Source organism: Sebastes umbrosus, chromosome 16, assembly GCF_015220745.1.
Source record: "Sebastes umbrosus isolate fSebUmb1 chromosome 16, fSebUmb1.pri, whole genome shotgun sequence".
Lineage (NCBI taxonomy): Eukaryota > Metazoa > Chordata > Actinopteri > Perciformes > Sebastidae > Sebastes > Sebastes umbrosus.
Genome location: NC_051284.1, coordinates 19089312 through 19114171, shown reverse-complemented (window position 1 = coordinate 19114171; position 24860 = coordinate 19089312). Strand labels below are relative to the sequence as shown.

At 39.1% G+C, this 24860-nt stretch overlaps 1 protein-coding gene and 1 long non-coding RNA gene across 4 annotated transcripts in view; both read left to right on the top strand.

The window, feature by feature from the left end:
- Positions 1-24860, top strand: part of rps6ka1 (ribosomal protein S6 kinase a, polypeptide 1) — a 60093-nt gene that overhangs the window by 16455 nt on the left and 18778 nt on the right. The window lies entirely within an intron of this gene.
- Positions 420-23574, top strand: LOC119504516. Its single transcript, XR_005210579.1, has 3 exons — positions 420-1609; positions 13054-13059; positions 23562-23574. It is a non-coding gene; the product is annotated as an uncharacterized LOC119504516 (long non-coding RNA).

Genomic DNA, 24860 nt, shown 5'->3' with positions numbered 1-24860 from the left:
CAGTATGTTTTATTTGTCAAGTATTTAAATCACACGGGAGTATACAAAAATAGGCTTTACCATGTGGTTATTTCATAAAGACTATTTATTTATTGAATTACCAAAAAAAATTGCTATATCCTGATACAGTATATATCGTTATCGAGATATGAAATTACCTAAATGATAGAAGATTTTGGCCGTAATACAAAGTACCAGTTTTCATGGCCAAGAAAAGGTAACATGATGCCAGAGATTGCTGTGTCAATAAAAACAGAGTTAGCAGCTTGTCATGACAGGATAAATGTGACTGAAAAAGATCCTTGATCGGTCACATCATGGCAGACACCCGATCTACATAACAAGATCAGTATTGGCTCTGATACAAGCGTATTGGATCGGTGCATCCCTAATCGTATCATCCCAATACGACGCTGCTAAAAGTCGATTGTATTTGATTATCGCTCAGGCCTGGGCAGTGCTGTAATTACTGTATGTGCGTTACATGTTGTACTAATTGATTGGGGAGTATCGCACTAATCTGATCAGTTATGTAATCTTGTTAATTAGGATGACCTACAAATGGGTTTAAGGATCTCCTGCCTGTTGGTTCTCAAACAAAAGGATAGATGTAGTGAGATAGCATGATGTGATGATGGATTTTGGAGTGTATACGGTGAGAATAAGTCACACTAAATACGTCACACTGAGGCACCAGATCAGGTTGTTGTGGATGAGGGTAGACCTCGGCCCCAGACCGATCTGGCACCATGCGGGTAGGACAGTTGTAACCCGGCGCTACGGCGATCGATGCCGAGCTGCTGTTTAAATGCTTGGAATTTGATAATGGTTGCTGTTATCTACTCTAGCCATGGGAGTTACCTGGCTCCAGCAGACCTACTGTAATAGGAGGGAACAGAGGGGGGAGGGGAGAAAGGTAACAATTGAGACTAAAACCCCTTTCCCACTCGGCAAAATAACCCAATAACACCCACTAACATCTGGCTTTTTCCTTCAGTGGGAAAGGTTACAATCGGCATTCATTCCCAGGACAAATGACTCTGACTGGCAGTGATGGGAGAGAGTCACTGCCGTGGCTGGCTGACCTGACGTTTAAACCTGAAATAAGCTTTAAAACAGTAAAGTGATTGTCCTTAGCGTTAAGGTATGTGTGTGTGTACGTGTGTGTGGGTTTGAGGGCAGTGAGGTTAAGTCGGTCCTCTGCCCCTGGAGAAGACATCTACAGCACTAATGAGCCATCTTCTGTCGCCTGACACTGACCTCTCTCTCCGGCTCTTCACATGCTGTAAAAATGGGTGAATGCACAAGAGCATATTACTCGGCTAGTAGCGCCGCTTTTGTCCCTCACATGCTTTTTCTGAGCCATTAACCTGAAGCAGTAGGTAAGGCACCCCGGCAGGCTGCTGTCTACAGGGTTTCAACCCACTGACTAGCCTTTTTCATCATCTGTTTCATGACAGGGGACACATAAAAATAGGATGAAACAAGGTAGAAGGCAACCTCTATAGTGCTGACTGGGGCTGTAACTCATTTTCATTAATCAAAGATGATCTATTTAATTAAGAACACACCATGTGCATAAAATCTGAGTAAAAAAGTTTACTTTTTTGTTCAATCAGTTTTTTGTTCACGCATATCTTTGCAAATAAAATAAAATATTGACTGAATTAATCTTTGCATGGAAACTATTAATTAAAAAATGATAAAGTTTTTTTGAGAATCTATACAGTATCACAAAACATATTTTCGATATTTTTTATATTTCCTTGCACCCCTAGTTGTGTGTGAAATCAATCCAAGGGGTCGCGAGATGATCACAATGGTAAGAAATAAGAACAAACTAAATACTGATGCATAGACTTTTCTCTAATCTTTGCTTCTTTCATGTGAAATACTGTATAGTTTCACACCTTGAGGCTTCTAAAAATTATTCTGATGAAACAATCTGAGTAAGGGAAAGTGACTTATCGATTGAACTGCTCATAACTTAATAAATACACAACCTTTGATGGAAGGTTGCATGGAGATATTGCTTCATAATAAGGGATATCATAAGCCAAAAAGTTTGGAAACCAAGATGTTTTCTTTGAACTGCAGCCAAAACCCAAAGGTGTTTAATTTACAATGAAATAAAACAGAAAAATTGTACAGTCTCAGCACTAGTGAAAGTAACAATATCATATACATAATAGAGCAGATATTTGGTAAAGAAAAACTCAATATACCGCTGTGAACACATCCCAAAAGCCTAAAAAAGGAAGAAATGTATCTTTTTTTGGATCCTGAGAATCACAACACTCAAACAAATAATAGGAAGTTGGAAAAAATGTAACCTTCCAAGGTATACAAGTGGCTGGAAACAGTAGAAGACATATACAGTATGAAAAAAGGTAATCTATAAAATCAATAAGAATGAAAAGTCGACTAATAACATATGAAATATTAATGGATTATGTTTTGTGAAGATGTTTAAAGTAATATGCATGAAACTGTAACAGAAAGTCCTAGCAGCAGTAGAAATATCAACTGAAACATTAAATGAAACATGTTTTCATCTATGCACTGTCTTATCTGTAGATTAAAGATAAAAAAATATTTTAAAAAAGTGTGTAAAGATGTTTAAATAACTGAAAGGAAATGTATCAACGATATGTGCTGACATAAAAAAACCTTAAAAAAGAAAGTATAAGACGAGAAGTGAAAGTACTATAACGACCATCTTTCGTTTTATTGCACATTTCTCTATTTGACGTTTCCCCAGCTCTCATCAGCTCAGTGCAGCTTAAAAGAGATAAAAACTGGTGTGACAGAACAGTAAATGGCAAATGGCCTCTGGTGAGGTTCACTGATGGGATGATGAGACAGCAGAGCACGGTCACCTGAGAGGATCCTCATCTGATCGGTGTCGTCGCCGGGGGATGATGTTACCCAGTAATTTACTCCCTGGCAATAAGCCAGGCTTACAGTGATCGGCTCCCACACAGTGTGGAAATGGGCCTTTTTTGTAGCAAACAAATCACATCTACCTCATTGCCCTTGAGGATAACTGGCAGAAAGATTTGTTCTAAAAGCTGAAACAATGATATGACAGCTTCGTTTCCAAGACTGAAGTGCTGCAGGAATGTGATTTTGATAAAAGAGTGAGAGTTTAGCTGTCCACTGCGAGACTGTCAGTAGGAAGTGATAATGTATCAGCCTGGCAGGCAAAAGTGACCTCAGATCAGGACATGAATCAGGCCGTATTTGGACGTCTTGCAATGATTTCGTAAGATCCGGTTACTGCTGTTGGCAGCTGTTTTACAGGTGTTAAAAAAAAGCAGCTTTATCGGCATCAATTTTCATAATCAAATAATGTGTTTCTCAAGCAAAAACAGCAATAATTCTCTGGTTTCAGCTTCTCCAATGTGAGGATTTGTTGCTTTTCTCTGTTTTTAAATATAATTGTAAATAGAATATCTCTGGCTTTTGGTCCGTTGGTTATTTAGATATTTAAAGAGGTCAGCTTGGACTCTTGGGAAAGTGTGATTTTCACTATTTCCATTTTTAGACTAAATGCTCAATTGGTTAATCATCCAATGAAGATGTCCCATTGATTTTCTACACCAGATTCAGTTGTTAAGTGTGGACTAACCAAGTTAAACAATCACCAGTCAACAACATTACAGAATAATCCACTAATGTGAAAAGTGCCAATTACCAGACAGCCGAACCTGAACAAAAAATAACTGTAACTGTCAGAGTCTGTTTTGAAAAGAGATTGAAATGAATGCAAACCCTTATACATCATACTGTACACCTCTATCAGGAAAAAAACAAGTTAGCTCATTTAAGGAATCTTAGCGTTTCCATCCATAGAGCTGATAAAAAGCTATTCTTCATGTGCTGATCAACACTGCTCTGATCTGACTCACAAACTAAGTTAATCTAAGACAATTTATTCAGTCTTGTTGTAATTTACAGACCAAATGCATTAGGCGGCCTTATTAATAGAGAGTCTTAATGAAGTAACAATAGTCTCTCATTGATAATTGTGTTTTGCTTTGTTAGTGGAGCTGAGTCACTTGGTCTAAATTAAATCATTGTGTGTGTGTATATGTATATATATATATATATATATATATATATATATATATATATATATATATACCTCTGTCTGTTTGTGTGACAAAGACTGCAGAAACAAAATGTGTGTTAATCTATGTAAAATACAATGTGTCTTGATCTATCTCTATATATCTATCGATAGATCTATTTATATCTAAATTGATCTATACATCGATCTACAGTATATCGACCTCTATTTATCTCTCTCTCAACGGTTGCTTATTTAGTTATGAATAAATAATGTTATACATAAATACTTTTTTCCTATAACAATATTTATTCATGACTAAATAAGCAACCGTTAAAGTTAAAAGAAAAAAACATCCACAGTCATTATTTATTAAGAATTTAACTTCATCAGGATTTTGTAGGTCCAAACAACCAAACAACTGTCATCTAGAGCATCGGTTCCCAACCTGGGGTCCGTGCCCCGCCAAAGATCTCAGGGGGTGCGCCAGGATCTGTCTGCTCTGAGGTTGTCAAAATTAAATTTGCACATGTACGCCTATAACTAAAATCATAATAACACACTTACTAGATAATTTATACACAAGTCTGTTTATAAAACTATTTAAAAAGATATATTTTTTGCTACTTAGTACGCCACATTCTGTTTAAACCCAGTATTTCTGCACAGTTGCAGATAAAGATCAGGCTACACTAATATTATTAGTATTATGCTATTAGTAGAATTAGATTCCAGTGGTGAAGGCGTAGGATTGTTTCCGACTCAAGTGATCCAAACATTTCCAATGACTCCAGAGCGTTGTGAAGTCCAAAAGTCAGAATTTACTGAAAAAAAGAGAGACGTAATCATTTCCAAAACTCACAACATGTTTTTATCTAACGAAATATTCTGCTTCAATCTATATTTGTTGGCATTTAGCCTTTCAAAAACAAGTCAAAATTCTCTGATTCCAGCTTCCTAAATGTGAATATGTTCTGGTTTCTTTACTCTTCTATGACAGTAAACTGAATATCTTTGAGTTGTGGACAAAACAAGACATTTGAGGACGTCTTCTTGGGCTTTGGGAAACACTGATCAACATTTTTCACTAATTTTTGGAGATTTTATAGATCAAACAACTGATCGATTAATCGAGAATATAATCGACAGATTAATCAACAATTAAAATAATCATTAATAGTTCAAAGAAGTGAGACACAAATTAACAAATACAGAAACCTCATATATGAAATAACTAAAACTGTTCTAACTAGGCAGAGAATTGTGTTGATTGAAAAAATAAGTTTTTGGGGACATTTTCTTGAAATATGGCAATCAAACAGTGGCGATCACTTTTAAAAGTTCCTGACGGGCCATGGTAAGGATTCAAGTGTTATTTTGCTTTTTATACTTTATCCAATCGTGCATCATAAATCTCAGTTGATGCCTTCATGAAAATATTAAATTAGCTTGATTAACAGTGGCCATTAAAGCATTCAGGACAAACCTCTCAGGCCTTATGTTTTATTCCCGCAGATTGGTACAGTTGATCGATTTTTACTTTTTATTACATCTTTTAGTACAACATTTAAATTATTGCCTGACCCTCAAGAGTTTGTGCTACTACGGCAGTGTGAGGAGAATTGGTTGTCATGGTTTCACATCAAAGCAGCTGACAGCAGCTCGGCAACAGAAAAAGCAGGATTTATAATTGGCTAATTCCAGATTTTCAATGTTCCTGTAAATGGAGGACACAGTCTGAGGACACAGCTTTTGTAGTTGTTGTAGAAATAAGGCAGTTGGAGAGAGGACATGGCAGCCGCTAGAACCATTGTGGTGGTGTTCATTATAAGCAGCATGTTGAAGGACCAAACCAAGACATTCATGAATAACGTCCCTGGATGTAACAAGGTGGGATGTCACAGTGTCTGGTTGACATTTTGGCTCAGTGTGGTTGTGCATGAGGATTAAAACAGGAATAGTATAGTCATTTTTCGGCAAAAAATATGAGGCTTGGGCTCTAGGAAACTGTGTTGAACATTTATTTTAACATTTTACAGCCCAAGATATTAAAGTTTGGAACTAACTGAGCGCATGGATGGATTATATGGAAGTGGATTATGTTGCAGGAGTGGTTTTGGATTCCCCAGAGCTCAATGTGACCTTCAAAATGCAAGTTTCACGAATACAGTCCAAAGCCCAAAGATATTTCATTGATATCAAGTAGTTGTCAACTATTAAATTAATCGCAGTAAACTGAATATCTTTGAGTTGAGGGGCAGAACAAGACATTTGAGGACTTCATTTTTGACTAATCAAGATTTTTCACCACTTTCTGATAGATAAAACAACTTATCGATTAATCAAGAAAGTAGTTGACAGATTAATCGGCAATGAAAATAATCATTAGTTGCAGCCCTAGATGAATTTAATTAAACTTTTCATCAACTTTTAAGATTTTAAGGATTAGAGGTCCTTAAAGCGACCTTGTTTATGATGCATGATTGGATAAAGTATAAAAAGTCTAACAATCATTTTTAAATCCTGAAAGTTAAAATTTGTGTAGAAAAATCCTTGTAATTTCCCAAAGCCCAAAGTAATGTCATCAATCACCCAGTGCAATATAAATCACACAATATTCATACCAAAAGAAAAAAACACTTGACATTTCCTGCAGGATTTGCTCATCTTCCATTTCAAAAAGCTGCCAAAACACTGTCAAAATAAGCTACAGTGTGCAAGTGTGTGGTAATCATGTATCTAGAGTTTTTCCTCATCAGTGGGTTGGTTGGGAGGCCTCTGCCTGCTTTACTTCACTCTCCTCCTCCAGGCAGCTGGATTCGCCAGATCATGAGATCACAAGATCACGCAATATCATGAGAGAATAAGGAGATCACGCAAGAATAGCCACTGCGGTGGAAACGGTATTGCCAAATCTCTGGACATATTTCTACCGTTGCAAGGTGTATACTGTCATATCACCCAACCCTTGTTTAGTCTATAGAATGTAAAAAAATGTGATGAAAGACCCTTGTAATTTCCCCAAATCCAAAGTGATGTCTTCAAAATGCTTGTTTCACAAACACAGTCCAAAACCCAAAGATATGTCATTGATACATCATATAAGACGAGCAGCAAATCTTCACCTTTTGAGGGGCTGGAACCAGCAAACGGTTGGCATAGCAAATAATCGATAATCAAAAAGTTGCTGAATCGATTAATTGACAAGTCGTTGCAGCTGTAGTAGTGAGATTGTTTTGTCAAATACTCAAAGTGAGAGTACTCAAAAAACGCTGAGTTGAATGTCACTCAAAGTGTTTCTACATGCAATGCTGACTAAATGTTGTTGAGAAAAAAAACAGCATGTGGTCAATAATATGCATAGTATGTAGTTTTGCTTCTTTTATGTCCTTTTTCTGCTGGTGTGATTCCCTTTTCAGTATGAACTCCCCACCTACCAAGCCTGGGGGCAGAAAGCAGAAAGAGGTAATGCCTTTTCCATTGGTGTCAGTGACATTTTTGTTCTCCCTAATGTAGATAATGACTTTTTTTTACTGCAGCTAGGTGCTGAGCGAGTGGTATTTGTGCTTTACTGACCGAGTGATGAGAGGGCACAGCGGAGGGGGGAGATGGGAGCGAGGGACTTGTCAAGAGAGGAGAGGGAGAGGAGGGGGGGTAGCAAACGGGCATAGGAAGAGTGGAGAGAGGAGGAGAGGAGAGGAAGCAGTAGGCCGCCTCTGCATAGTTCACCCTCCAGTCAGTCAGCCAGTCGTGCACACAAACGCAGTCAAGAAGCTCAGAGCTTTGTGACTGAAGAAAGACTCGGTATGCAGGAAACCAAAAAGAAGGAAGTGGCAGAATAACTCCGGCACTTCAGACACACATTCTGGTCTCTTGGGAATGATGTGTGTGAAGCAGATGCACACACACACACACACACACACACACACACACTCATGTAGCGCTCTGTGAGCTATGATCAAATATACCTCTGGCTAATCTCCTCAGATCAAGAACCGCAGACTTCCACATGGCAGTGCCTCTTTGCCTTTCCGTTCATGTGTGTGTTAATCAGAACGGAGGGCTCATCTCAGCCTTGGTGTTGAGTGTTTCCAGGGCTGATTAAATATTTACCAGTGGTGAGAGTGTGTAGGCAGAGATTGCAGCTTACATGACGAGCTTTTTGACCTCTGGGCTACCGTAGTGCACTGCAGGGCCGGCGAGTCACAGGCTGCATTGCCTCGCGGCGTGTGTTTGTGCAACCGTAAGCCTCTCTGTGTGCACATGCATGTTGTAGGCATGGCAACTGCTCTTGCTTTCTTTTACAAACATGACCTCGCATTTGATTCATGTGGCATTACCCATCCCCTCCCCTTTAACTCACTAAATACACATTCATACATGATCCACAGAGGTAAAACACTAAACCCTCCTCTCCAAGTCTGTGTATGATCTTGAAATCCTGGAGGGAGTTAAGATTATATGCAGAAGAGTGTCTGGATGATTTAAACAGACTTGTACAATCTGTTTGCTGCGCTGATTAGTTGTGTATCCTGCACCACTCGTTGAAGGCCATGTGTGTTTCATGATCATTTGGCACACGTGACTTACCGTCCTATTTTAAGATGAACTCGGAGAGGATGCTTTGGAAGTCACATTGGTTGAGAAGTTTACACCGCTGCTGTGGCAGCTGCTGCAAGTACATCCAGTTTGTACCTGTGTGCATTATGCTTGGATTTATGTAGATGAAAAACAAGTACAACTCCCTGACTCTTCCAGAGTAGTTGTGGTTGCTGCCAATGACGCTAATTAAGACAGTAGAAAGTTGCATATCTATATGCAGCCGACTGCGAAACAGCCTGAGGACTGAGAGTGACTAAGAGTTTTTTTCTGATCTTTGAGTTAAAGTGAATGACGTTTTTGATATTGCACTCCCATGCTTCGACGGTAATGGCAAGAAAAGCATGCATGCTGGTATCTTTATTAAAGTTAACTAGTGATAAATCACCGTCACGCATGGATCAATAATAGCCTAATTTTACGCATGATCCATGATGATGAAGATACAGAAAAATAGAAATGCGTGTGTCAAAATAACAAGTTTTGTTGGACGATATATTGTCCCAGAAATAATTGCGATAAATGATATTATTGTCATTTTGAGACCATTTTATGCCACTGATATAATGATAATATAATAGCATAATAATGCAAGAGCAAGGAACTTTTAATTCTTAAAGATATTCAGACATTCAAATTGGAATGTGAAAAGATATATCCTAAATAAATCAAACGTAAATAAAATAAAACCACACAACCAACCGTTTCAGGGTTTACTTCCTGTTTGTCTGCTCCCATCTTTCCTGTCTGTGTCTGTCTGTTATGGGGAACATTCTCCTTAGCAGACATGCTGCAAGTGTTGCTGCTTTCAATCTGCTAAATGCACTGATCTCTCCTCAGATGACCCGAGGGCAGAACGACAGAGGAGAAAGAAAATCTGTTTTGTTTCTTTTTCCACCTTCTCAGCTGCTTGTCTCTTCCTCTCTTCCTACTTCTGCTATCTCCTTTTCTCTTGGCTCCCATCCCTGAAGGAGCTGTTTGCATTTTTTACCTCTTGATGAGATGCATCCTATCATTTTTAAACCGCTCCGCTTTCTTGCCCCTTTGGGTTTTGCTGACTAATAGTATGATTTATGTTTATCAAGACTGTGCAGGGCAGTTTTGCTGTGGAGGTGTGTGATTTTTGCCTCGGGCTCCTTGCTGACGCTCGTATTCACACCAGGATGTTGTGTTGCATCCAGTCTTAGTGTTTTAGTCAGCCTACGTGGAGCGCCAGATAGCTGAAGATTGCAAAATGGAAACACATACATCAGTTTTCTAGTGTTTAATAAATAACCTGACACTTATCTCAGTATGGTTCTACTCCTCAACCATCTGCTGCTCTTCCTTGCCAAGTTCCAACGAATGCCAAAAATTGTTTGCAAATACCGATGATATCACCAGACCTGTGATCCTGGATGAGTTTACTTAAGAATATCTGGATTTGAGCCCAGAGTTAAAATATTTGGTCTGCAAATTTGACTCTTTCTCTATGCTGTTTTAACCAGTTCTCACATGAAGGTGTATAAATAGCACAACATTACAATGACGCATGTCATGAAGATGCATTTTAGTTTTTTTGTGTGTCAGTTGTACGCCGCTTTTCTTGTGTGAGGGCCACGCAACAAAATTACGGTTACGTGAGCAGTTAGGTTTAGGCAACAAAACCTGTCACTTATGTTTAGGAAAAACATCATGGTTGGGCTTAAAATAAGTACGTAAACTAAGTAAAAATTTGTACGGAAACAACATAGCATAAGTACGGAAAACACGTCACACACGTCACTAAAAAACACGTGACAAACGTCACTGACGTAACTTGCAAAGCAAAACACAGATCTCCTGGTTAAAAGTCACGTTTGTTGTAACCATCCACCTCTCCTCCCACCTGCCATTAGCGGTCTTTCTCGCATTTTATTCTACTTGAGCGTAGTATATTTACGCAGATGTGTTTACATTAGTCTCAGTACAGACTACTTGGCGTTATGACACGTTAAAAGCAAAATAGGCGTTCTTATTGCACGCCTTATCGTGGCATTCATACCCCTTTTCCTGCAAACGGGCTGGCTATTGACATTTCCTTTTCTATTCCCCTTTTGCTTCCCCCTTCCTCAAACCCTTGAAACATCCATCTAAGTAAGCGCCTCAACCTCTAGTTACTTCAGTTATCCAATAAGGGGATCATGAATAAAATATTTGGGTCAGTCTGCACAAGGTGGCTCTATACGGTGTGAATGTGTATAACTGGATGACCGTGCAGCAGGATATTGCTGAAAAATGGGCCCAGAGGACCTTCCCAAGCTTACTTAAGGTTAAATAAATACAATAAAATCTTAATGGAAGGAATGACGATCAGGACAGAGGACGGCTGTTGAGCTCTGAGCTTCTCTGAGTTGTGTTTTCCTGCTCTGCACAGCGCCATCAAACATTTTCAGAGCTGGAAAGTGTCAAACACTTCTTAGAAAAACCTGACCACCATCCTGCAAAAGAGCGTGAAACCTTTGCCAGGGGAGTAATGCATTATGCCGGCATGTGCTTGGCTGCGATCCCCAGTGAGCAGAGAGGCCTGTATTAACAAGGTTTGGACACGCCTCGGAGCTCGACGGAGCTAAACACTTCACATTCCACTGCAGGGTTAGAGGGAGGGGTTAACGGCAGAGAGCGGTCAGGATGTGAAGAGAATAGAGCCGTCTGTCGCTGATTATATCCCTTTGGGCTTCAGGATGTAGTCGAACATGCACTTAATGTATTATTGTCTAGTCAGTGCACATGCTACGGGCGTGTTTTGTGTATGTGTGTCCTCAGTTGAACTTATAAAAAGAAATGTGCATGCATTTAAATATACCATGTCCTCAGTTTACACTTCCTGTTGCCAAAATAATCCCTAAAATGTTGCAGCTGTCCGGATATCTTTGTTTTGTGGGTGTTTTCTCCGTGTGTGTGTGTGTTTTGTGCACACATGTACATTTCCCCCCAAAAATTTGACTTTGATTGAACCGGGTGCAGCAGTTGGGGAAATAAAAAATGTCATCTTTTACATTTATAAAAGGGGTAAGTGCTGATGTTGGCACTGTTGCACACAAAGACACGGAGGTGACTTTGGTTGCTCCCATCGCAGATGTGGCTCCAGCACACACGCACACACACACACACATGCGTACACAAACAAACACACCCTGACTACCAGTAAGAATAGTAAGCAGGGCGTGTGAGCTCTAGGGTTTGTGTTTTTATAGCGTTGCTTCGCTGACAGCTCGGTCAATATATCAATCAGTAGTTTGAGAGCATTGTCTAGGATCACACTTTGTGACAGTACACCTAGGAGGCAGCCTACAGCCATGCACACAGTGTTTGTTTCTGTTGAACTGCTCATCATTTCTCACTCCTAGATGCGTTATAGTCTATCGCCTTCCCGTTCTAACATGACTCAGACGGTTACTGTAAAAATCCTCTGAAATGACTGTCGAGCAGGATTATGCGCTGGACTCAGAGCTTATTGCTCTTTGCCGTCCCCCACTATGACCAGCTATTTTTTCCCTGTCTCCTTTTCCTCCCTTGATAGCCGCATACATTATTACCCTCCATACCTCAACATCTACTTTCATTTCCTAGGCGTGTGATTAGCTGCTCGTTAGCTATCACAGTAATGAGCAGAGAGCTTTTCATAAAAGGGCAAGCATGCACAGCGCAGTTTAAATCACAATTACATGTTTAAAGTTGCAGTTTTCATAATCGAAATAAGATTTTTTTGATTAAGCAAATGGTCTGTTATTATAGAGGATTATGTCTCCATGAAATTAGATTTAGAGATTTAAGTCTCTGCTCGTAGCGCAGTCTGAATATCTGAATATTAGATCAAAGTCTGTAAATTCAGCCTAACGGTAAAGACGGGGATCTTGGGGTTATTTAGATAGTATAGAAGTATTGTATCACTATAATCCCAGAGGACACACACTGAGCAGGGCATATCAAACTCTGCATATTCAAGAATAAAGAATAAAGTCTGTGTATGCATTCAATTGTTAATATGCCTACACAGAATGATAAAACGCCGCTCACACGGTGTTCCAGCTGCGCTCCACTTCCATTGTAAAGCTGTACATGTGCCCACGCCAACAATTAACCATAAATGAGTGTCAACACACCCCAATTTAGCCTGATTTGCACATAAATGCTAGTCATCATGATGGCACATCATCTACCAGAGGAAATAATAGGAAATGATTATTCAGTAATGAGACCAGTCAGAATAACTGTGCACATTGGTCCGATAAGAGTGACTGATAGAGCCCGTCTCGCTCTCTCTCTCTATCCTCCTTCTTGGTCATTTCACAGAGCCTGTTGGAAGTTAGCCTTGCTGTCACAATATGAGCAAAGGTGCTTTAAAGACCACCAGTTGATAGACTCCGGTGTCACTTGAAGCTACTGGACTTCCGGGGTCGTGTCAGGCTGGATTTAGAAAGTGAAAGTGCACCAGAGAGAACATCCTCAGGGTTGTCAGAGGAGAAAGAACATACAGTAGTTGTATTTTTCATCACTAGAAGGGGGCGAGATTGCTAGAAGATAACCTTTGCCTCACAAAACAAATAATAGTGATACTTTTAAATAACTTTTAGGGCGGAGATTGGAAACCTCATACTGTGTTCTCCTCCGCTCCTTTTTTTTTTTAGGCCAGAAAATCAATACGGTCCCTAAAGACTGATGCTCTCTGTCATCTTTTGTTGGCAAAGTCCCACAAACAACAGACTACTAAAAAGCTAGGGTTTTATCACTTACAGGGATAACGCACAGCTATATATTATGTGAGGCTGTAATGACTGGTTGCAGTTGATGCTATTGTGTTTGAGACCATAACTTTATAGAACAATAGTGAAAGAATGTCCTCATCAGTTTACTATATCACATTCAGGTCATCTTACACAGAAAGGTCTGTATATTTGGGAGGTAATACACAGGACATTTTTTATTATTAAGGCCACTGTGTAAATCGCTTTTCTCGGCTCGAGGAAAACTTTGTAAATATAAAACCGCCATTGATCAAAAAAATCACAATAGAAAAAGTTACAATTTTAGGGCTGCAACTAACAATTATTTTCATTGTTGATTTAATCTGTTGATTATTTTCTCGATTAATTGATTAGTTGTTGGTCTATTAAATGTCAGAAAATGGTAAAACATGTTGATCAGTGTTTCCCAAAGCCCAAAATGACGTCCTCAAATGTCATGTTTTGGCCACAACTCGAATATATTCAGTTCACTGTAACAGAGGAGTAAAGAACCTAGAAAATATTCACATTTTAAGAAGCTGGAATCAAAGATTTTTTTTTCTTAAGAATGACCCAAACCAATTTATCAATCATCAAAATAGTTAGAAATGAATTTAATAGTTGACAAATTATTGATTACAGTTTTACAGACGTTTCTTTTACAGTGGTGGTCTATTGGGAAAATGCTTTTTGGGCCTTAGTGGGATTTTTTTGTTGCAATACCGCAAGTAGCCACTGGGGAAAAAATTGGAAGCAAGGCTGAGCAGTGGCGCCGTATCCAGTTTTTATTAAACTGTACATCCATTAGCAACATGTATTTCTATCTTCTGCAGAGTGTTTTTTATTTTGCCACTAGGGAGCACCAAAGTAAAAAAAAAACTCATTCTATTGTACACGCAATGGCTTTGATTAAAATGTCGGCATAGAAACTGGTGCATGTTTCCTTGGTTTGAATATGTATAGTTTATATCTGACCTTTTGTGTTTGTGTATATGTGAGAAATATGGCTTAATATCTGTGTGTGAACTAAACATACTCCGCCTGCTATTCTCTGCTCATTCAGCCCTCTCTGCTCTCATTTGAATAAATGGACAAGCAGGTTAATGGTGTTTTTGTTTCTCCTCAAATAAGTCGGGAATGTTAATGCAGCTTGTGCTGCTTTTGTAAAAAGGGCTGTGAAAGATTTTACAATATTAGTGGTGTTAATATTCCACTGTAAGACAAATGAGGGAAGTGCTGACAAACATGTTCAGCTTTAATTTGAATTGTGGTTATTTGAACTGCCTATATAACTTTCATTGTAGAGCTGCATCATACATATTTTAGAGATGGTAGAAAAGAAGGTAGTTTCTGTCAGCGTTGTGACAACATCAGCATTGAAGAGGCACTAACGAAGAGGGAAATGACTGTGATCGCAATCTGAGTGAAGCCATAATCACACCGTGTATCACTTTCTGCTTGAGAGGAGAGCAAATAAACCGCATCTGTTGGCACGTTAATTATATACATTTAGTAATAAACATGAGCACTAGAAGTCACTGTAATATTGATTTAGAGGGTGACAAGTTGTGATGATAATCTTGGGGAGGATAAGTGTTTGTTTGTCGAATGCTGATGCCACAAATCGTGTGGCCGAGTTCAGTTCAGTTCATGAAACGTCTTTTAAAGATCGCTGATAATGTGCACGTCTCTGTGTATCGACAAGCTGTGATAGTCCTCGCTGATGTTCTGCAATTGTACTGCGCAAGACAGCCACATCCTGAAAGTTGATCTCTAAGTTTGATACTGAATTTTAAAGAGATGGTGTCTGTCTGTGTGTGTGCGTGTGTGTGTGTGTGTATGTTTAATAAAAGCAGCTCAAGGCTTCGAGAGGCAGAGCCAGGATTTGAAGTGTCCCCTCTTTCAAAACAAGCGACCTTTATGAGAAAAGCGAGGTTGAATAAACCAGGATTATGGAATGAAAATGCAAGGATTATTTGTTTGAATAGTCGGCCCTCATTCATACCTAATCCATGCACTAAGTGCTTTATTTGTTAGTCAAGTACAAGAAGATTTTCTCTTTCCTTGAACAGCAGCCTAAACTTGTATAACACTGTAAATATGTAAACCAATGCAGAATGTATCACCCATAAAATTTCAGCCTACCACAATGGACGCTTCTCTTTTAAACATCACCACTGCAAGGGGGGGGTGTTGCACAGAAAGCTGCTGTTTATCTGAAGTGTATTGTCTATCCTGAAGTTAATTAGAGTCCTCCCCGCAGCATCTGTGCTGCAGCAGAAGACATTAAACTGTGGAAAAGCCTCTCAAGTGATTTGTAATGATCTGGTCTGAATTGTACTTTAATGAAAACATGATTGTCCAAACTATAATTGTATTGTGTTTACTGAAAAGAGGTGGAAGCCCTTTTTATAGGAACATACACAAAACAATTCAATCCATTAGTTTTTTGAGAGATTATCTCAAGTGTTGTTGATGGAAAAAGAAATCTTTCATATTTGCAAAAATAATTCATTGGCACAACTTGAAAAAAAACTTTGATTACAGGGAGCGGCTTTCATTTTGCATGAAGAATCCTGACATATAGTCATTCAGAACATTTGAAATGTATTCTACAGTCTATAGCATGTTTTTTTCAGGTATATTTATATGTTCCTGTTCCATTGTTGATGATTTTGTTGCTTTATGCTACTTTATAGAGGCCCCATGATACAATATTATCACGATACTTAAGTCACGATAGGATCTGATTGCAATTTTAAACATTTTGTCGGATATTTAAGAGGTTAATAGTTCATATGAAATCAGTATCTTCACGCGGGCCGTCGGATTGTTAAGAGGTTAATAGTTTATATAATAAAAAGATCAATACTTGACGTCCGTGTAGCGATACAATATTGCCACGCAAAATATCTCAATGCTATGCTGTATTGTTTTTTTCCCCCCACCCCTACAGTACCATTTGATCTCTTTACCAGATGTGTTCTCCTATTCTATATGATTTAAATACATTTGTATCCATCCTTAAATGAAACAAGACACTCCTTTGGCGATATTGATGAGATGTTTATTAACAAGACCTGAAAGGATTAGTAGATTAAACGATTAGTTGCTCGACAGAAAATTCACCTTGAGCTCCTGGAAGTTGCTATGGCCATTTTTCACTATTTGACACATTATAAGCAAAGTGATTAATCAAGAAAATACTCAATGTATTAATCTTAAACTTAGTTGCAGCCCTAGAATTATCTCTTTATTTTTTAGCTTTATAAATTGCTGTAACATAACAGCTTGCTACTGTATACAGCAAAGGCAGCCATTGTCATTTCAATTACACGTCTAAGGTCTGATCATGAAGACTTGACATTATGAGGCTACCGACGTGGGTGTCCACACTTGACCTGAATACGTCCACTGTGTCTCTTTTCTTTTCCGTACTCTCAATCGCTTTTGGTGACTTTCCCCCTGTCTCTGCCTCTCCGTCTGCTTACATCACACACATGATAATGGGATTGATTATGTCAGTTTTAAAACGCAGCGATGCCTGGCTCATTTGATTATTTTTGTGCGCAGGCTGACGAGGAACAACCAGACCTGCCGAGTATTATTATAATTCTTGTTTGATCGGACGATAAAAATCATGGCGAGAAGTGGAAACGGCCTCTGGTTTCTGTCATTGAGTGGACTCTGCTGTTCCAGCAGGACTTTAGACGACAACGGGGAGGGAACCCTGATGACGCACACACATACGCACATGGACGCAAACACACACGCACGCACACCTAAATGAGAAAAGGCACTGAGGCTTGAAGATGCCCTCTTTCATGCTCTCCCTCTCACTGCCCCTCATCATTTCTCCCCCTGTACATTCAAGTACAGCATCCTCTCCTTCTTCTCCACTTCCTCTCTGCTCTTATCTTCCATCATACAGCTCAGCGCACCTCCCTAAAGTCTAATACATCATCGTGTCTTGTAGTCCAGATAAAGCGCGGTTATTTAACGATTTGTTAAGCAGGCGTCCTTGGCTGCACTGCCCCCCGTTCAATCCTGTTCAGCTTTTGTTCTTGCAAAGTTTCTGAGACAAACTTTTCTCCCGTTCTGTGAAGTGTAGCCGCTCAAAGGACAGCCTTAAAGCCTTTTGTCACATCCTGAATGTTAGTTTTTTTTCTGGCGAGGTCATGCAAAGTCTCGCAAAAAAAAAAAGATGTTTGACATTGTGATTTTTGATTGAATGGCGCTCGGCGAATCAATAGCTTTCTGTGAATAGTCTGAGCCGCGTTTGGTTCATCTGTTACGTATAAACAACTCTTAGTGTTCCCACTCCTACATGGGCAAGTTAGTGAGTTAACAAGAGAGTGGAGTGGAAAATCTAATTCATTGCGCAAGCCGGACGGACTTTGCTCCGACACACACACACACACCCAATCTTCTGGTCACAATAAAAAAAAAAATCTATTACCTGCCAAGGCTTATCCACATATGGGCAAACAAAAGCTCACACACGCCATAATTCACGTCTTATCAAGTGTGAGTCATAGATTTGTGTTTATGCGGCAAGTTAATTGAGCCTCTCCAGAAGGTTTAACGCAAATTAAAATGGCTCCTTATTCTGCGCAGTAGCTAACAGACCTTGTTATGATTGCCTCTGCAGGCCCAGGAGGGGTGTGTGGTATGTGTGCATCTTAATGTGTGTGTGTGTGTGTGTGTGCAGTAGAGCCTGGAGGTAGTAAATCAGTGATTGTTAGTGATGTTTCAGTGCAGTTTGGAGTGTGTGTGTGTGTGTGTGTGTGTGTGTGTGTGTTGGGTAGCCGGTAGTGTTTGATTGAAGCGCCTGTCGAACGAGTATCCTCTTATCTGAGTTTATCATCAGCAGCCACTGATGTTAATGGTAGCAGCAGTTTAGGTGGTGTGGTGTGCTGGTTGGCACACAAACACACACACACACACACACACACACACACACACACACACGCACACAAACAAACACACACTGGGGAGTGGTTTACAGCCCAATTACCCAGCCTGCCTCTGTGCTAGAAGGGGGCTCTAAATCTTCGGATTCTATTGTACACAATATAACCTCTGTTACTCCGTCTTCTTGCCCATCAGCTATATAGTTCACCTCTGTGCCCTCTGTTTTCATCGGATGCTAATGCTAAACTATCTTTTTTTCTCTCTATCAAGAGTTTTTCAGTTCATCTTAAAGGATTTTGCGATCATTAATGGAAGATTCAGGTTTACTCAAGTCATAGTTTAGTCATACCAGAAAAAGAAACAGATCAGTATCAAGTTATAACGTGATTTTTGCGATAACAAGATGTTTTTCACGTTATTACGACATACAAACTTATCACGTTATAACAAAAAACTTTTCTTGTTTTAACAATATGCTATTTATCTTGTTATAACGTGATGTGTTTCATGTTAAAACGTGATAACTTATTGTTATAACATAAAAATGTTCACGTTATAATGTGATAACTTAGTACATTGTGAGATAAGTTAAGTTTCTTGCTATAACTTGATAAGTTTGTATGTCGTAATAACGTGAAAACATCTTGTTTTAAAACGTGAAAAACATCCCGTTATAACAATAAACTTATAACGTTATAACCCGATACTGATCTTTTTTTTTTTTTTTTTCTGGTGTGGCAGCAATACGCTGCCGTAACAACAAAAAACAACATGGCAAGAAATACGAGTAGTGAGACAATCACACAGGCTGTCAACAAGCCAACAGTTAAATTAATTCATCTAAATCAAGTCCAACTTTTGCTCCATGAACTGTTTTTATATCAGCAGCAGCTAACTTGAGGATTTGTTTTAAACCTGTATGATTGTCCGCTCAGGATTATTGTTCCATTGGACTCTTTTAGCGATGTCGCCATTAGAGAAAATATTGAGTATCACAATATTTCGTTTTGTGATACTGTATCGATTCTCAAAAACATTGTATAGATTTTTAATTAATAGTTTACATGCAAATATTATCTCAGTCAAAAATGTATTTCATTTGCAAGGATATGTGCCCTCTCAAAGTAGTGTTATGATATTGGATGTTACAGGGACTGTGATAAATGCAAATGCAGATCCCACTGTTCTGATTGCATAAAAAAGAATATAGATTATTAGAATTCGATTTTTTTTTGCTTACAGTATTGCAATATATCGCGATACAATCGTAAACCCCTACCTTCATCCCTTGTCACCGTATCCGTTATGATTCGGCTGGGCCGATATAGCAGCTCATAGCAGATATATTTGTATGACGGCTTTACATAGTGTCTACCAGAGAGCAATTCCAAGTTTTTTACTCAAATATAGGGCTCAAAAATCCAGTATATCTTGTATGAAAAGAGTATTTCTGAATGAAAAACTGAATCAGAGAAGGGTTTTTGTAAATGGATGCAGCGGGACAGTGTGTGTCAAGTCCAAATATCAGTGTGTTTCATCATCCCAGAACAAACTAAAAACCTACTAGACTTGAACTAGAGGCCCCTCAGACTTATGATCCATCCATCTATTCACTCCATCCCCTCCTCCATCCATTCATGGCTGCTATGGGCCTAGTTGTCATGGTTACTGTGTCCTTGCTGTCGCTAAGCCCTGACTTGTGCCGCCAGGAAGAAAAAGGTTTATGATAACGCACATACACACACACAAGAGCAAAACACACGCACACAAACGCACCAGTTTTCTCGTGAGGGATTTTCATTGATGTCTCAGTTTGGCTTAAAACACATATGCACACAAACACACACACACACACATGCAGACACTAGTACAGTAGTGATTACACAGGACTACTCTGACAGAGAGTCAGCCCCATTAATCATCCAGTGCTTTGTCTTATAGATACGTCTGTGCATTCAGAAAGGTCTCTGATATTAGAGTCACAAGCTACAACCTTTAAAGGCCATCATAATACATATTACTTAGATAAATTCATCTGCATTCAGCATGGATGCTTTGGAGAGGATTCTCGCATCAAATTGCATATTGAAGTAGAGTGTGAAGGCACAAAAGTCCTTTTTTTGTGAAGATGGAGGCTGGCAAATGTTACCTGGAAGCATCATCTAAAAAATGTTTCCTGTGTGTGTTTGGCCTTGCTTCTCGTAGCACCTCTCGTCTTACAAAAGAGGATGCTGGGAGATGGAGACAGACACAGTTGCCATAGTTTCACGCTTCTCCCTCTCAGGGTCGATTAAGGAAAATGTTCCGACCGGTTCCTCTCATCCTTTATAGTTCTCATTAATATGGATGCTGATGGTGTTTATTATCTCTGCTCTGCCCTTTCTTCGTCTTCTCTCTTGATTTAATAAAACCACCGCTGCATTTTATTCTTTATACTTCCATTATCTTTTCCAGGTTCTTGCATTTGTGTGTTCTGTCAGCTTCGGGGTTTTCTTCTCTCTCTCTCTCATCTGTTTGTCTTTCTCAGCAGTTTTACCATATAACCTTTGACCTTTGTTGCCATGGCAGCAGTGTCATAATACTATATAGGAAATGCCAATTTCCATTCACAACATATTTCATAGTCAATTTATTTACAAGAGAGTTGATAAAAACAAAGATTATTCCTTCCTAGATGAAGACATTAATTTATTCAGCATCTCAGTGTAATACTGACACCTAAATGTCAACATCTATTGCAATGAAGATGAATTTAATTCATACTGATTTAACATAGTCTGACATGGATAAAGGCAGCGGGTCCAGGTTTTCACCACCCAAATGCTTGAAAGTGCTGTCTGTGCTCGACCCATCTGTCATATTTCCAGCAGCTTTGGTAAGTAGGCGATTCGTCTTCATTCACTCTTTTAATTCTTAACTCAATTTAGCAGCAACAGTGAGCATCTTTCATCTTTCTGCATTTTATTACATTAACAAGAAAATCTTATTTTTTTTCCACATAGTTAAAGCTACAAAACTCAATTATGTAACTATGGGTCAAATGACTATATTAGTCACTCGAGGTGATGAACCCACATAGAATTCACCCCTCAGCTCTAATTAAGTCTAATTTTCAGGACAAACAGGACAAGATTCAGGATTTGCGACAACTGTAATAATTGTAAATTGGGACGCCTGGTCACCCTAACCGAGCATTTTAGCATTTTTCAGCTCATTGTTATGGTTTGATGGCCCGCAATTGAACTGTTTTGGGGTTGTGTCTAGAAAGTAACCTACAAATTATGAAATATGAAAAAATCAATGCCTAACCTTAACTGTTCAAGATCAATGCCTGACCTTAACCATCTTGCGAGAGTGTCCCTAACTCACACTACCCTGTTTTGGTTCGATCTCAGCGGTCTCATCAACTTTGCCCAGCCACAGTAGCTGTTTTCGGATAAAAAGCTTCGATAAACCTTGTTTAAATGACATGCCTAGCACCAAATATCAGACAAAGTTAACGACTAGCTGGTGAACATAGTGGAGCATTTAACAGCTAAAGAGCCAGATATTTCCCTCGGGAGTTGTTGGAGACCAAAAACAGAGCTAAAAAGAGAGTGATTATTGAACTTACAGTACATTCATCAAGTGGCCAGAAACACGACTCCAAATGCATGTTAATGTTATTTTGTGTCTGCTGGATGTGTGAATGGGCAACTGTTTGCCACACATTTGCTATGTCAGATTCATGATATGTTAATGTTGTGTTTACAGCTTGTTCTGCTGCTCCCAAGTGGCCAAAAAAGCAATTAATACAGCAATAATGAAATTTAGTTAAGTGCCATGTGTCATGAATGATTCAGTGACAAATATTTTGTCAAAATTGTATCTAGCTCTGATGATAAATTCGGATTATAACTACAAAGCTACACTTAATTATCATTAAATATTATGATTCTTACTTTTTTGCCATTAAAAATCTGTTAAAAGATAGAAAACTACCACAGTGTGCTTTTTTGATAAAGGAAGAGGAGAGAAATTAACTTTTTCTTAAAACCTTTAGGACCTGGACTCCACCCATAAGTGAACCTTGCATGCTCATGTGTTCTCAATTTAAATCCGGTGACATGGTGTACATTATAGTGACTAACAGGAAGGGTTAGTTGCCACTTATTTCGCCTCAATGGAGAAGAATGAAGGTGTGGCTGCCTGGGTGGCAGTACCTGACTGGTTAAATATTCGTCATATGTTTATTTTTTCATCTCAAGTGTTGCATGCCTTGGAGTTCACATATGAAAAAGACTGATAGTTGTGGAACAAGAATAGTGTTTAAGACAGGTTCAGGACGGATGCCCACGCCAGTGTTTTCATTTATACCCAAGTGTGTTTTGAGTGTGTTTTTGGCAGGTGGTCGGGTTGATATTTAAGGAAAGAGGAGAACCAGGAGAGTGAGGAAGCAGGAAGTATTGACTGAGATATGAAGCTGCTATTTTAAGCTGGTGTGAAGAGTTTGAACTATGAGAGTGGGAACGGTTACGTGATGACAGACAATAACATCGGGTGAACATCTCTAATTTCTCTGTGTGTTTATGGGTTGCACCCTGTGTGTGCATTTGCAGATGTTGCTCTGTATCCTATGGTGATGTAGAGTGCTGCACATTTCCACCGCAGTCAGCCAGCTTAGCTTCAACTCCGATGACCTCATTGTTTATATTCCCAGCAGCACCCACTCTTTCTTCTCTTCCTCTGTCTCATCTATCTCTCCTGCTTATCTATCCCTCTCTTTTGTTCTCTCTGCCATTTCTGTCCCTCTTTTATTTATTTATTGACCATCGCTGCCATTGTGGATATTACACAAGGCCATTAGGGCCTCATGTCAACTGGCCCAGCGCTGAACTGCCTATCATCTTACCGCTATCCTTGCTGGTGATATTAATAGTGCAGATACCAACACAGGATTTCCTGTAGCATCTGCGCTAATCCTGTGACATCCACCTTTAACTTCTCGATGGCATTTGATATACAACTAGCATCTGTGTCAGTCGGGACAAGGGATGTAAGAAAATATTGAATATTGTGATATTATGTTATGTGAATATTGATTCTCAAAAACACTATTGATTTTTAATGAATAGTTTACATGCAAAGATTGACTCAGTCAATACTTTGTGTGCTATGACATTGGATGTTACAGGGGCTGTAATAAATGCAAATGCAGATCCCACTGTTCTGAGTGCATAACAAAATGTCAGATTTTATGCAGATAATGGTGTGTTCTTTATACGACAGTTTTCCTAAAACTAGATTTAAAAAATCACAATATATCGCCTTGCTTACAGTATCGTAATATCTTCGTAACCCCTGTATCGTGATACGTATCGTATCGCCAGATTCTTGCCAATACACAGCCCTAGTCGAGGCTACTTGCTCACTAAAGTAGTAGTAGTAGTTTTTTTGTGATGCAAGTGTTTTTTTTTAGGACAAATCTGTTTGTTTGTACAACTTCATGTGTTTTAGTGCGTATGTGGATGCAATTGGATGAACAGATGGTCCTGCTAAAGGATTGGTATTAACCCCAGTGGTACCCTCCACCAAGGGGTCAAGGATCAAAACATGTTGCGTCTCAACAGTGACAGACAACCTGTGACTTGTCATAAACCGCTCTGCAAACCGAATGATCTTTTCATTCGTTTCTTCTATATATTTGTTTTTGTGTTATGATGTTATGCGCTAAAGGAAGCACTGATTCCACAAAAACAGTCAAGTAGTGCTCTTACTTATGACACAAAACAATCTGTTTCTTATTCTACTGTTTGAAAATAATGTACTATATAGGGCTGACCCGATTGCTTCGAAGCTTTGTCATGATCATCAACCTTCAAATCAGTATTCGAATGCTTCTTTTCTTTTTTTTTGTATAAGTATGTAATAATAAAGTATAAATCCCTAAATATCCCATGATATAAGGAATAATCTCTCAGCATTATTAATTATTCATATTCAACATTAATTATTATTATTTATTCTTAGATGGATATCGCTGTTTGTTGTGTGTAGAGGTGCGTGTGTGTACAGTAGTGCAGTAGCACTGAAACGGGGGAGATGGAGACACACAGACAGAAGAACATGTCAGCCTGCTGCAAGCCAAGCTTCAAATACCTTTGAATATTTCTCACCAAAGCTTCGAAGCTCAAAAAGTGGTATTCGGGACAGCCCTAGTACTATAGATGAAGCTCTTGTCTCATCTATCTGCGGGATAACAGCCCTGGCAAAGACAGAGATAATCACGTTAAGTAGTGAGGGATTAAGACTATAAGTCTTTGCCGGGCTGCTAGCTCTTTGTTCTGAGCCAGCCTGAACCTGAACTTTATATTTTCTCTCCATTTGTCTGTTTTATGATGTCCTTTTAAATCTGTTCTCGTCCTGCCTGCCCTAGGCTAAGTTAGTATTAAAGCACCATGATGGGATGTTTGAGGATTGCACTGGGACTGGGTGAATGTTCGTCTGCAGCACTGCTTCTTCCCACTCTTTCCTTCCTTCCCTCCATCCAC